Source organism: Rousettus aegyptiacus, unplaced genomic scaffold, assembly GCF_014176215.1.
Source record: "Rousettus aegyptiacus isolate mRouAeg1 unplaced genomic scaffold, mRouAeg1.p scaffold_m13_p_2, whole genome shotgun sequence".
Taxonomy (NCBI): Eukaryota; Metazoa; Chordata; class Mammalia; order Chiroptera; family Pteropodidae; genus Rousettus; species Rousettus aegyptiacus.
In genome coordinates, this window is record NW_023416295.1 from 5,090,513 (window position 1) to 5,105,313 (window position 14,801).

The window sequence follows — 14,801 nt, forward strand, 5'->3', positions numbered from 1 at the left end:
GTTCAATCTAATTCTCAGGAATCTAAGTTTAAATTTATATGAACAGCATGGAAGAGGAACACCCAGGTAGTAAATTCCACTTTTCCCCTTCCAAATGACTTGAGCAATGGCCTCCTTCATTAACAGGAAAGAGAATGAGGAGCCGAACATGCGAAGCTGGCTCACCCAACGTCTGGGAGTCTCCAGTTGTTTCAGATGAGAGTAGGGAAAGCCCAGGTCAGCCGGTCAGGCCTGGGACAGAGAGCTGAGCATGGGCTCACGGCAGGGGGGCAGGCGGTGGGTCCTTCCTCAGTGCCAAAAGGGAGTGAAGTCAGAGGGGCCGAGAAGGACCCTCAAAGGCAGTTACAATGGCAGCACGTGCAAACAAACGATCAGGGCTGGGAGAGGCGTGGGGTAGACAGGGTGTCCAGGGGGCGGACTGGCCATGCTTTCAGGTGATGGGAATGAGGTTTCATTATACTATTCCGTCTACTTTTGTGCATGGTCAAAATTCTCTCTCCAAAATTAAAAATAAAAAGAGCTTGTAGGAGCTAAGCCAAGGAAAGAAAAAAGTTTAAAAAGGAAAAATCCAGTTAAGTAAAACTAGCTACAAGTTTAAAAAGACAGACAAGCCAACAGAGGTATGAGAGGGTTACCGCTTAAGAAAAGCAGAATTAAAACGTCCCCGGTGATGCGCTGTGGAAGGTGAGGATACGGGACTGTTCCTTCCTACATTATACACATTTGTAATGTTTCCAGCTTTCAAAGGCTGGAAAAGCAATAATGATAAAAAGTATAAAATAAAAAATGCAAACCTGGCTTGAAAATGTCTGGAAAGAAATATATCGAGATGGTAATAATGTTTTTTTTCTGAGTGGGAGAATTATGAGTTTTTCTTTCTGCTTATAAGTAAATTTTACCTTTTTTCTACCATACATAGGTTATTTTACAGTATTTTTTTTCTTTTCAAATAAAGACACACCAACAAAATGCTGCGTCGCCGCCTCAGTCACCTGCTACCTCTGATTCCCCACCACACAGCAAGAGAAAGCACCTCAGCCCGCCCGGGCGGAGGCAGCAAGAGGGGCTGGTGGCTCGTCCCACGGCTCCCCCGGTGGAGCGGCTCCTCAAGGCCTCTGCGGGCAGGCTCTGCTAGGGTGAGCTCAGGAGACGCAGTGGCAGGAACGGGGCATCCCCCCTTCTGAACAGGAAATGACTGCTTCGCGCCAGGAATGTGACTCCAGTTTGTAGGAGCCTGTGGCTTTTGTCATCACTTACAGGCTCGGTGTGTATGGCGAGCACACGGCACCTGTCATCTCGTGCCTGCGGGGGTGACGGGCTCGCTCCTGTGACCCCAGCAGGCAGGCTGCCCAAGGACGTAGGCCTGAAAACTGAATTCTGGCATGTTTTCACATTTATTTGTAGATGTCTCTGTTTTTAAAAAAACTTCTCAATTAACAAAACCTAATCGCTTGTCTATAATAGCCAAATTGAAAAGATACATAATTTTCAACAAGTTTTGAGGACATATAAATATCTCTGTGTATTTAAACTCCTATTCACTCAATGCTAACTGTTATCAACAACTTCTTAGTCCAATATCAGCCTTCCTTTCAGCTGAAATTAAGGCAACTTCCATACTCACTTTGAAATCTGAAAAGCAAAAGCTTTTAAAAGCTTTACATCCTGGAGACAAAAACCCCTTTGTGGCTTTTCTCTCATTCTGGAGAAGGCTTTTCGGGTTCTTGCTGTCTTTTCGCCATACCCCATCAGCTCTTTTTGGATCGAATTCCTCAGTTTTATTAATTAATCTCTTTGCACAAAGAAGAAACTGTTTTCTGATTCCCTAAGGCTTCACAAATTTAACCAAAAATGATATCACAATTTACGCACGCTTACGGTATGAACCCACCAAACCGCTGTCCCGCACAGCAGCACGTCGGACTGCTGGCCTTTTCAGAGCACTTCGTATTAATTCATTTAATCCTCCCAGTGCAATGAGACAGATCTCTTTCTGCAGAGGAGGAAACTGAGGCCCAGGGAGGTCCAATACCTCGCATCACGGTCTGGCTCCCAGGACTAAGCTCTCCACCCTGACTTTACAGGATCTGCCCCTCAGTATCAGGTACTCGACTAACGATCATTGCTTCTTTCTAACTTCTGTGGGCGGTGAGCAGGGTCAGTGTAACATTTAAGCGTTACATGTTTACTCTGCAGAACACATGTTTTAAGCCTACTAAGTAGAACGCAGTATGATTTTTCAACACGACCAATAGTGACTCCTTTCTGAGGACAATAGTCACTGAAATGAAAAACCTTGGCACACACTGCTGTAACCAATGGTTGCCTTCTATTTTTGAACTATCCAGATATCATTTACAGTCATAACTCAGTTTTCCAGTTTTTTTTTTATAAACTTGGTTTTCATATCAAGTATTCTGAATTGCCAAATTTTCTAGGTAATTGAATATCAGTCCTTTAATCATCAATTGTTCATGGTTTTAATACTTCTCGATAAAAATCCTCTATAAATGTCTTATATACTTCCTTTTCTTAATAGCAGAATATAATTCAATATTAATAACTCAGGGTCATTAATATGAACGTTAATTTTGTATTTGTAATAGGGCAAAGTCGTCCTGCCCCCAGGACATACGCTTGAATTTACTTGTCACCTCTGTCCCTAAAATGGAGTAAAAACTCTTCAGATGTAAAACTTCCTGGCTAATTATAACAACAGTCATCACTGACTGCACTTGGCACATAAAAGATACTTAAATATTTTTTGACTAAATGAGTCATCTTTACAAAAGTTCTATGGAGTAGGTACTATTAATATTCATATTTTACAGATGAAGACATCAGAGTTTGGGCGATTTACCCGACGTCACACAGGTGGTGAACGGCAGGGCCGTTTAGGATGCTGTTGGACTCCAGTAACCACGTGCTCAAACGCCACACCGCAGGCCACGCGGCACGGCCGTTTCCTGCGTGGTTTCAGCCCCTGCGCGGTCATCGCATCCCTCCGCTTCCTATTCCATAGCGGCTTTACTGAGGCTGCATTCCCACACCACGCAAATGACTCATTCAAAGTGTACAATTCGGTGGTCTTTAGCATATACACAGAGTTGCACAACCATCACTACGAATAATTTTAGAACATTTCGACACCCCGAAAGGAAAACCCAAAACTGCTTTCTCCCTCGGCAGCCACTAATTTACCGCAGTCTCTGCAGAGGAGCCTTTTCTGGACATGCCACGGCGATGGGATGAATCACACAACAGGCGTCTTCCTTCGCCCAGCACCATGTCTCCTCAGTCTGCCCGTGCCACAGCACACAGAGCGCTTTGCTTCTTTAATGCTGAATCCCATTCCGTTGTGTGACACACCGCATTTGTTTTAACTACCCACCAGCTGACAGACATTTGGGTTGTTTCCGTTTTTCATGTGCTCCTTCACTTTTTAAAATAAGCATTTCATTGAGACATAAAATACATAAGGTACACAAACCTCATGCATATAGCTCAGTGAATTTTCACAAAGCGAATACGCTTAGGTATCGCCTACATGAGTCGTCTTTACAAAGAACATACCCAGGTTTCCAAAGCTTTTCTTGTGTCTTCCTCTCAGTCTTTATCCCTACCAAAGAGAGCTGCTTTTCTGACCTCTGTAATCCATAACCGTAGATTGGCGTGGCTGACTTTGCACTTCACACGAATCGATTCACACAGTGTGTACGTGTGTGTACGTGTGTGTGTATCTGCCTTCTTTTGCTCAACATATTCCTGAGGCTCCTCCATGCTGTGTTTCGAATCGCCCTGTACCATTGCTGTGCAGAACTCCACTGGAATAGCAGTATATCCAGCTCATTGTTGATACATGATTTAGGTTTTTGCCAGTATAAACAATGGCCCTATGAGTGTTCTTGTACACAGGGGCTCATTTCTGCGGGACATTTATCTGAGAATGAAACTGCTGTGTCACTGAGGCTGAATCTCTCCAGCTCCATTATGTGTCAAACAGCGGTTTTCCAAAGTGGCTGCACCCACTTCGCCCTGCGCAGTGTGCGAGAGTTCTCATTGCTCCGCATCCCCACTCGCATGCGGTACCGTCAGCTTTCAGAAAAATTTAGCTACCCAGTAGTACCCCACTGTGGTTTTCATTTCTATTTTCCCTGTGGACTGATGGCTTTAAGTACTTGTCATGTGTTTTTGACCACTGGCTATCTTCTTTATGAAGTGTTCGACTGTTCACATACTCCACGTAGGAGTCCTCTGCTAGCTATATGCATTACAAATATCTTCTCCTCTGTCACTTGCCTTTTCATTCTGGTTTATCACTCTTCTCCTTTAAGGTTAGTGCTCTCACTTAAGCAATCTTTGCCTATCTCAAGATCATAAGTCTTTCTTCCATGTTATCTTCTATGAGTGTTAACACTTCAAGAACCGTTGATGTTTTTACCTTTTTCCACTTAGATCTGTGAGCCACATGAAATTGATTTTTATGTACGGTGTGAAGTAGGAGTCAAAGTTCATTTGTTCCCCATATGGACAGCCAACTGATGCAGTACCGCTTACAGACAAAACCATCCAGTGGCACCTCCGCTGAACTCCAGGTGACGATACATATGCGGGCCTGTTTCTAGATTATCTGGTCTCTTCCCACCTTGACTTCTGAATAGCAACTGAATATTTATTATTCCAGCACAACTTTACTAAAATTCCATGTCAATTTTAATCTTGCCATTTTTATATTAATAATAATTTTCACTGAGCATTTACTTTTTGTCTGGCATAGTTCTAAGTGCCAGGAATTATCTCACTTTTCTCAGTAATTTAAAATTATTATCCCCATTTTATAGACTGGGAAATGTGAGGCATGGGGAGGTGAATTTTTTCCTCTGAAATACAGACTGGACTGCTTCTCATTTTTAAAATCTACTTTTATGGAAAAGCATCGGCAGCATATGCAACTTTAGGCAACTACTGCTAATATCTTTAAAGCTACGTTGTGTTTTTGCAACAATAGGCATAAATGGAGCTTTATTTCTTGAGCTTTTCATAGATCCCATATTTTGGAACTAGAGGACACTTGAGAAACCCTCTAGTCCAAATACCCGCGTAGCCGAGGAAAGGGAACTTCGGAGAAATCGCAGACATGCCCAGCTTTACATGATGCAGGAGAGGCAAAGATGAGACAAGAACCCAGTTCGGCTCCTACTCCAGTGCTCTTTCTGGTGTACCACAAGTGCCTCTCACCAAGCACTGAGTGTGCTGGATCACTGAGGCTTCGTAACTGGCTTCCAGGTTCACCTTGGTGCCAGATACTTGAGGATGCCTGACTGGTGGGTGCCAGATTATCTTGGCTTTAATGAGCAAGGAAACTGGAACCAATCAGCAGAGCTGGAAGCAGATGAACAGGCCTTAGTCCAAATTTGGTTTAACAAGGTGCACTGAGACATCCATGAAAAAAGAGAATTTCCGAAGCCCAGACCCCACAGAAATCAGGCTAGCGAGATTCGAATGGAACATAGGAATAAGACACTTAGAGGGGTGGAGCTGTCTCTCCACTTAATCTTTCCACTTAGATTCTGTGTCCTCAAAACAAGAACTCATTGGCAAGCATCCCAGAAGCCCACTTCCATGCCAGAGGACTCGCATGACTATTCAGTTACTTGGACTTTTCGAGTCAAGGTACAATTCAGTAAAAAATGATCATACTACAACAAGGACAGTTAAAATTGTTCACTCACCCATGCCCTAGATGAATGGGGAAGACAAACACTTCCTTATGAGCTGATGACTCTACAGAATTTTCCATTTCTCTTCCCAGGTTCATTATCAAGGGCCATACTACAAAAATAAGATTTGTCTGAGATCAAGTATTTGGGTTGCCTGGCATTAGCCTAAGGTCAGAATGCCCTCTGACATAAAAGACTGCACGAGGAAAAACCAGTGTTTCAAAACCAGGATTAGAAATGACTTCCCAAAGAAGAGAGCAGAAGGAACAGCATTCGAAGCCCGGGCATCGTGAAGATGTCAGAGACAAAACCCAGAAACGGATCCAAGTAGAAAACTGCCCTGAAGTGGAATTTTTCTTTTCCAAAAATCTATGAAAGAATTATCAGGAGTTCTCTTCTAGAAAAAAGAAACAGATTTTAAATACGTTGTTAAATATTGCATACAGATCTCATTTTTAAGCTACATATAGCACGTTCCCAACATCTACTAGATTATACTTTCCAAATTAAGTCTGAGCCGCCTCTCACAGTAGAGTGTTCGATATTTAGGAGGGGTATCCCTTTGAAACAGGGCATTTTGGAGTTTAGCTCGCTGACGTGGATGACCCTGGGAGAAGCTCTCTCGCAGTGCTTGAAGTAAGACTGACTGTAGAGCCTATTACCCACTCAATGACCTAAGTGACCTTGTCAGCAGGTGTTTTGTTGGGGCATGGGTGTAAGGCGGGGGCCAGCCAGAGCTAAGGACTGCAAGGCACGGTAAACAGCGGCGGGACTGGGCACAAGCGTAATGTAATCCTTTCTTGAAGTCGCCTCTGGGTTGGTGCTATGTGTGTAGCAGGAGATGCAACACGCCGGGTCCCCCGCTAGACGTGACACCAAATGACCTCAGTTTCTTCAAATGCACAGCAATTACACTGCCACCGTAGCGCATGGACCAGACAATGCTCCTGCTGGGGTTTGCAGAGCAAGGCGAAGGCACACAACTCCCTAACGGGAATGACTTGCCCCAGTACTACTCTTCCTGGGGAGGGGGTGAGCCCTCAGACAGGAAATGCAAGAGGCAGGCGCAAGGCCCCTTTCTAGAAGCTCTTAGGGCAAGACTGTTGAAGCACAGACACTGAGGTGTGGTCCCTGGCCACTGTGGAACAGGTCCAAACCTGGGCAGGCCTGGTTTACATTTAATCTCTGTCTTCATCTTTTAAGTGTGTCTGTTAAAAAAAAAAAAAAAGCGTACAGCTAGACAGACACATCTAACATCCTGTTTAACAGTCCTTACTTTTTAACTGCAGAGTTCAATTTAATGTGCTTATTAATTTTTCTTGGCATCCTAATATGGGCGTTTTATTTGTCCTGCTTCTTTCTATATATTTTTTTCCTCTTGCCATGCCTTCTTTTACATTGAGGTGTTTTTGTGTGTTTTTCTCATTCCATCTGCCTCTCTCTACAAGTTTGGAAGTTACTGACTATATTTATATCACTATTTAAAAGAAATTTGAAATGTTTATGGAACATGAATACTATAAATACAATATGCATGATGTAAAATATAAAAATAATGCAGAAACCGAATAGTACAAAGCATATATACATGTTATATGTTTCAACTTCTGTTCCAAAGTTAGATCCTAACATGCCAATTTTTTTTTCAAATGTTAATGGTTTTTGGAAAAAGACCCTTAGTTTAACAATTAATAGCACTTTAATACTAGAAAAACAAAAATGAGATCTAATAGTTATGTCTGATATTTTGTATATACTTTTTAAGATTTCCATTTCGGCAGGGCCAAAAATGGAAACAGAAATTTTTGTTATTCAAGTAAATAAATTCTGTTTTTCACTATGACATGCATGAAAAGCATAGCAGACTTTGGTAGTCTGTCTTGTGTGTTTCTTTGGGGAGCAGAGGGGAATTCTGCTGTTACAGCTGTAATAGATAATTCCCATTTTTGGCTCAGTACTTGTACTCACAGCGTATGTTCACGTAGTCAGTCATCTCATGCCTTACCCTCATCTCTTAACGTTTGTGAAGCGAATGGCACTCTGGAGCCAGGTGAGCCTCTCCGTCACCACGACCGGGTCTTCCAGTCCCTCTCTCATGTCTCGGCGACACCGGTTTTCTTTTGTCGTTTTGCTCCGTCTCCCTCCTGTCTGTATCCTTGCCGTTTCCACGTTAAATGAACACTCATTTTCTGAAAAAATGGACTTCCTCTATGAATCTTAACATGATAGACAAAGAAACCAGCCCATGATACAAAAACTAGATTTTTTTCCCCCTGTAATTATATTGGCAAACAGGCTTGCTAGTTAGGAAAAGCCTCAACATTTAAAACTTTCTCCTTTTCTAATATAAGCACTTAAAGCTATAAATTTTGACCCAAGTATTGCTTTAGCTGCATCTTTGCCTTTTGTTATTTTTATATGTGCCAGCATTCTCTAGAACTTTATCTTCAGCAAATCTTTAAGGCTTCTGTTGAGGGTTAATTCCTCCAGAAGGATATACATACGACTCTGCCTGGCTCCGGGAAACACTCTCCACCTGGTGCCACTTTAAACTGAATACTTGGCCTGGCACTTCATGGGCCACGCGAGAAAAGTCCGTTCAGGTCCCAGAGAACTGTCTGGGGTTGCGAGGCTTCAGAAGACACCATTCCGTGAGTCGCTTTAGCACGTGCGTCTCTCTTTGGCATCAGCTCTCATTTTGCTCCTATCTTCTAAGGACTGGCCGTAGTTTCCTGTCAACTTACCTATACATTTTTAAAAGATGCATCGTTTTCAAGAGTTTTATTGAAGAAGGGGTGTTCAGGTTACTCCTTCTATAATATTACTGGAAATGTAAGTCCTATGCAAAAAGTTGTGCGTGCACACACATTTGTGCATTTTTCTGAGAAGTTCGTAGCTTCCATGAGGTAGCTGCTTAAAGGGATTAAACCCAGTACCATCATTGTTGTAGCTTCATGCAAAGTGAAATAGTAGATTTTACCTCATGATTTACAGTTCTCTAGGCAAGAGGAAATTCTGCAGATAATCATTTAAGGTTGACTTTCATTCTCAAAATGCCACCTGATTTTTATGTTCTAGTATTACCTTAACATCATCCCCAGAAAGCAACCAAATCTCCAAACGTTCCCAACAGAGGGAAATCAAAAGCAAACTTTTTTAAATTTCCAATGTTTCAACATACTATTAATTTCCTAACTAGCAAGCCTGTTTGCCAATATAATTACAGGGGGAAAAAATCTAGTTCTTGTATCATGGGCTGGTTTCTTTATCTATCATGTTAAGATTCATAGAGGAAGTCCATTTTATCAGAAAATGAGTGTTCATTTAACGTGGAAACGGCAAGGATACAGACAGGAGGGAGAAGGAGAAAAACGACAAAAGAGAACCGTGAAACAGTGGCTGCGGAAGCCCGTGCGCATGGCAGGAGCAGCGGGGATCGCAGGAGACTCACGCAGGAGAACAGTGGGGGAGGAGCGAGCCGGTCCCCCGGTCCCCCGGGCTGCAGGCACAGGAGATGTGACTCAGCGATCGCACGGTGTCGTCACCGAGACATGATGAGAGGGACTGAAACACTGACGGTGGTGACGGAGAGGCACACCTAACGCCAAAGAAACAGACTTGTTCGAGGAGAGCGCGTGGAGCAGCTTCTAAGTCAGCAGAGAAGCCCAGAGGCAACCCCCACACGGAAGGGCAGAAACACGGTGGGAATAAAAAGGCCAAGGCATGGGCCAGAAAAAGGAGTGAAACCTGAGCGTCTACGCCGGCTTGCCTGGTTAGACTGACTAGACCAAACGATTTTTAAACACGGGGTTCCATGCACGGTGCTCAGGATACAGAGATGTGCAAGGAACTCCCTGCCCTCAGGAAACAGGCAAAACGAGGAATTAAATCCAGAGGCAATGATGCTTATTGCTGCATGTGACATGAAAAAAGTGCCAAGGGACAGGAATGACGCTTCTGCGGGAGGAAAGGAACGCCCTGCAGAGGCTCGTCTTGCTCTTCAACGGGATTTCAATTGACAGGGACGTAGGCAGGGAGGCCAAGCAGACGGTAAAGGGCAAAGGACAAGCTGAGGCCTGGGAGACAGGGTAGAGCGCAATGGATACGCAGAGCCAGGTATGTCGACCTGCGTGGCCAGCTGCCATCAGGAGAGGAGGGGTGTGCGTGTGCGTGTGCGCGTGCGCGTGCGTGTGCAGCGGGGGAAGTGGTAGCGAGAGGTGGGGAAGGTCAGAGAAGGCTGCAGACCAATCTTAAAGGGCTCTGATGACACAGCTTTGCCGAAACTGTGGGCTACATTCGCAGGTGCAAGGAGCTTCTGAAGCAGAAGAGCAACATGATCTGGTCTTCGTGGGTTCAAAACAGAAAACTGGGCGGCGGCAAGGTGGAGGGCGGGCGGGACGGGGGAGGGAAACTGTCGCAAAGGCCCTGACAACAGGGCTCAGAGGAAGAGGAATCGAGTGTGAGCCAGGGTGTGACGAGGTGTCACGAGGTGGCAGGCGACGCCTTTATGAAAGGAGATGGAGAAGAAACGGATTCAGAGGCGAAACGAGGTCCCGGCGCCCTCGTTCTGGTGCCGGCCATGCTCTCCCTCCCAGCGAACCCCCAAGCTCGGATGACTGCGACCTCTGCTCCCACACCCAGGAGGCTGGGGGTTCCTGAACACAGTCCCCCGCTCGCAGCGTTCCGACCCAGCACGCCGGGGCAGCACGGCTGGCGAGGCCGCGTGGGCCAGTGTCGGGTCAGCTCCCTCCCGCAGCCCTCCGCTGTCCCCCGCTGCGCCCCTGCTGCCCTCCGCAGGAGGTCTGGCTCCCGCCCACGGTGAAGGCGGACCTCATCCGGTCTGGAGACGGCGACAGCGGCCCACTCCCTGTGACTTGCCTCTCTCTCCGTGTCTCGGTCTCACATTCCATTACACTCTGACTTCACGCCCACCTTGTTCTCCGAGACTTTGCAAAATAATCGACTCCTCTCCTTCCTATAGTTTCCATGTGCCCTTGTCCAACATCTCTCTTCTCTCTCAATATAAACACATGTTACAAGTCGCTTCCATCTTAAAAACAAAGCAGCAGCCTCCTCTCTGCCCGTCCTTCTGCCCCTTGCGCCGTCACGGCCAAGCGTCTTACGGAAAGCCATCTCCATTCCCGTTGTCCACCCCCTCCTCCGCCGCCTACCGTCTGGCCTCCCCTCCCCAGAGCCACCGACACCAGCGCCGAGGCCGCCAACGACATTGTGGCTGGCAGGCCCGACGGCCTGCACGCTCCTCTCTGGCCCAGCTTCCTGCATCCTTTGCCCGCCTCTCTCCCTGCTCTGCTCTGCCCCCAATCTCTCTGGCCTCCTCCTCTTGGTTAGTGTGCTGGGCTTCGCTCCCAAGCGTCCGGCCTGGGTCTTCCTCTCAGTCTGTGACTCTCCCGGGCCACCTCTCCCAGGCCCACACACTGATGACTCCCGAAACCTCCGCACCAGCCCCGACTCCTTTGTTTCCTTGGCATCTCTACCTGCGTGTCCCTCGGGGACTGCAAACTCAACACGCACTCATCCCAACTCACCATCTCCCCACAAACCAGCTCTCCTCAAGAGTACAGCGGGCAAGTGGACTAGAGCGCAAAGGCTGGGGAGCATGGGGGGCAGGGGACAGGCCCAGAAGCTCTGCGGACCCCAGGAAGTGGTGGCAGCGAAGGAAGAGTTAAAGAAGGCAGCTGGAGAGAAGGGATCCAAAAATTAGAACCAAGAGCAAGCAGGGCCCTCTGAGTCCAAGGAAAAGAGAGTGTCAAGAAAGGAGGACGAAAAGCCAAACACTGCACAGATGTTTGGGGAGCTGCGGCTGGGGGCCACCTGTGGCATTGGACTTCCTGGAGCTGTGCTGCAAACGGAGAAAGAGTCGGGGGGACGTGAAGGACAAGCAGCAGCGAGTCGCGGTGACTCCTTCAAGGTGTCTCGAGGGTCGGGGGCAGGTCCAAGTTCCAGAGGAAGCCGGAGCGAAGGGCCACGTGGAAGAAGGGCTGGGGTGAGTGGGCCGGGGAAGCGCTCCCCAGAGGCGAGAGCGGAGCCAAGATGGGGTGCCGCCTGGCTGCACCCCGGGACTCCCACGCTCTCTCTTCCTCCCAGTGGCAGAGCCACAGACCCCATCTCGGCCCTCTGCCCCTTCAAGCCGCCGCCCTTCTCCCCCTCGTTCTCGGGTCTGAGCCTGCGACGCGCCGGCGCAGTCTCTGCGGCGCCTGCTTCCGCGCTGCCGCCAGAGGCGACCCGTCACGACGAGACTCTCTTAGTGGGTGACAAACAGAGGCACGTGGGACATTACGGAGCCCAGGAATTCTAGGAAACTCTTTCAGGCTCCTATTCCCCTTCTGAGGAAGGCTCCCTGTGACACAGCTCCCTACTGCGGCCTCCCAGGAGGCCACGGAGGCCACCAGGCAGGAAGGCTGGCGCCCCCTAGGGCTGAGAGGGTAATCTGCATTCCTGAGGTCCCCAGGGCTGGAAGATGTCCATTCACCTGAGCATCCTCTAACACCTGGCCAGTACACAGAGCCTTCTTTCCGAGCCAGAGGCTGTGCTCTGTGGGGGTGGGAAGCCTGAGCAGGAGGCTGAACGGAGGGGTGTGCTCTCACGTGGGAATTCCACGGGTCAGAGACGAAAGCAGCAAGGAGGAGAGACGGACCGGGGGGATGTGACTGTGGGTACCCGGCGCAGCATTCCATCAAGGCTTCTGCTAACTTGTGGCTAAGGTGTAAATTCCAACTTCCAGAAAGCCTCAAGGATGAGTGGGTTTGTTTGTTCATTTGTTCTTATTCATTCATCCAGTCTCTCATTTTCCCCTGTGGTTTTTGGTATATTCGTGAAGTTGTACAACCATCAACACTGACTCCAGAACATTTTCAACACCCCGAAAAGGAACCCTGTACCCGCGAGCAGTCATTCCCGGTCCCCCTCTCCGTAGCCCCAGTCCTTCGTTTCGAAGGCCTGGCTAGGATAATCCTGCCGTGCTCGGTGGCAGAGCGCTCACCAGAGAAGAAAACGTTAGAGAAACAAGATGCTAGAGGCGGTGACCACTGGCCTCCTGCAGGATCTGCTGGAAGCCTGAACGGCTAAAAGCTGAACAAAGGTCCTCACTTGTCTGGCTGATGGTTTCTTCTCTGAGCCTGGAGCAAAGTGATGAGACTTGTTTAATGGAACTGAATGGGTGGCTATTGCTCGGGACTCAGTTCTGTCCAGCAAAGGGGAACTGGCGGGGAGAGCCGCCATGCCCTGCCCGCGGGGAGAAGTCTGCATACAGGCAGCCGTGCACCCCAGACCCTGCCATCAAGGCGGACGTAACTCCATGACATGGGAAGTGGGCTCCAACTTCCAAAGGACATGGAAGGATATATAGGATGCTTAGCTGAGAAGTGTGACTCAGAGATACATGACAGCTGTTGTCACATTAAAGACAAGACTTGTTGTGAAGGGCCCCAAGTGACATAAACGGGACCAATGGGTGGAAAATTACAGGCGGACGGCAGCGTTCCGGATCAGTACAGGGAAGGGTTTCCTCAGTGTCCTGCCATCTTCAGGCTGAATGGGCTGCCTGCCAGGTAGAGAGTTACAATGTGGTCTGGATATCCAATAAGTGGATACGGTAGAGGTAATGTGAAAAACAGAGGGCGATGTGACAACTGTGGCATTCCTGCACTTGAGTGGTGAGGTCGGCCGTGAGGTGTTTTGCAAGTGACCTGTTATAGCAATAAAACCCTGCGGTGTGTGAATAATGTCTTCTGATTCTGGGCTATAATTATAACACCACTCTTATTCACTTGCATTAAGTATTTTCTTGGGCAAAAGTGAAAGACTCCATGTACGAGGCGGCGGGCAATGCTCGTGGAACATTCCACCAAGTTGTCTATAGGCTATAAAAGGTGGAGCGTTACCAGGCTAGCAGCTGGTGGGATCCCTTCCAAAGCTGAGGTTCCTCAAAGCTGGAGGCACCCCACCCCTCACCCCCCAACCTAACCGTGACCTACTGGAGAACAGGTGTCACTGGGTTTCTGCAGAATTTATCTGCGGACGGTAGCGTCTTGGGCTCGTACCTACGGGAGACAGTGGCATCACAGCCTGGAGTCACGTCTGAACTCCTCAGAGGGGGAGAGCGAGGACTAAGTAAGTTTCATCTGCCTGAGTGTTTTCTTTTCACAGAAGAGTCATTCGGATGATTTCAATAGGACCAAAGAAAAGTATGACTTTCCTATTTTCTTTAAATAAAAATGGTTATAGCTGATGTAAATATGGCCAGAAACCATTATTTGCTCTTTGAAACATTAAAACATTTTTTCCCCTAAGCAAGAATTGACATGAACTGGTAACTAACGGAACCTGAACTCAGCCAACCTCGCCCCATCCAAACTGGAACCGACTTCCACTTTTCATCTCCCTGGATAAATGGCCTTGGCAAAAACTGCTGTCACAAAGGCCAACTGTAGAAGTGCCACCATAAAAACGCTTGACTGACCAACGCGGGCCTCTTCAGATTCTTCCTTGACTCCTTTTCCATGTCCTTTTTCTGCAGCTCTGCCAAAGGACCAGATGTTAATGACCCCTCTGGAATGCAAGGATAACTAAACAGATGGAAGGTAGCTGGTCACCTGGTGCAGTGCGCTACTCGGCAGCCCTGCGATTTCTGGCACCTCATAATATTTTTTTATTACAAAATTTTTTTTCATTATAAAACTATTATTACTACATTATAAAAATGTGGAAACTAGAGGAAAGAGAAAAATCACTTCTGAGCCCATCATCCCAACAAAATCCCTGTTTGCATCTTGGTGCATTGTCTGCTTTTCTTGAGGGCCCTCTGCACGTAGGTATGTGGACCACATGTATGTAGCTTATTCGGTCCTCACCGCCTCTGGAAAGGATTTGCAGCCGCTTCTACGAACACGTGTCGTCAGACGGACCGTTCCACGCGGACGCACTCTCCCCGAACCAGCCTGTCCTCCCGCCTCCCGGTTTCCAGCTCGCGGGTCCCAGCCGTCTCCTTGTCATCCGGGCTGAGACTCTTGCCCCACCTTGGACCCTCCCTCAACTCCGGCATTCATTCCCATTGGTTCTCCT

General features: G+C 47.6%; 1 protein-coding gene across 4 annotated transcripts in view; it reads right to left on the reverse strand.

The window, feature by feature from the left end:
• The window catches only part of DIS3L2 (DIS3 like 3'-5' exoribonuclease 2), a 261,768-nt gene that overhangs the window by 94,037 nt on the left and 152,930 nt on the right, over nucleotides 1–14,801 (reverse strand). The gene's annotated exons all lie outside the window — the stretch shown is intronic.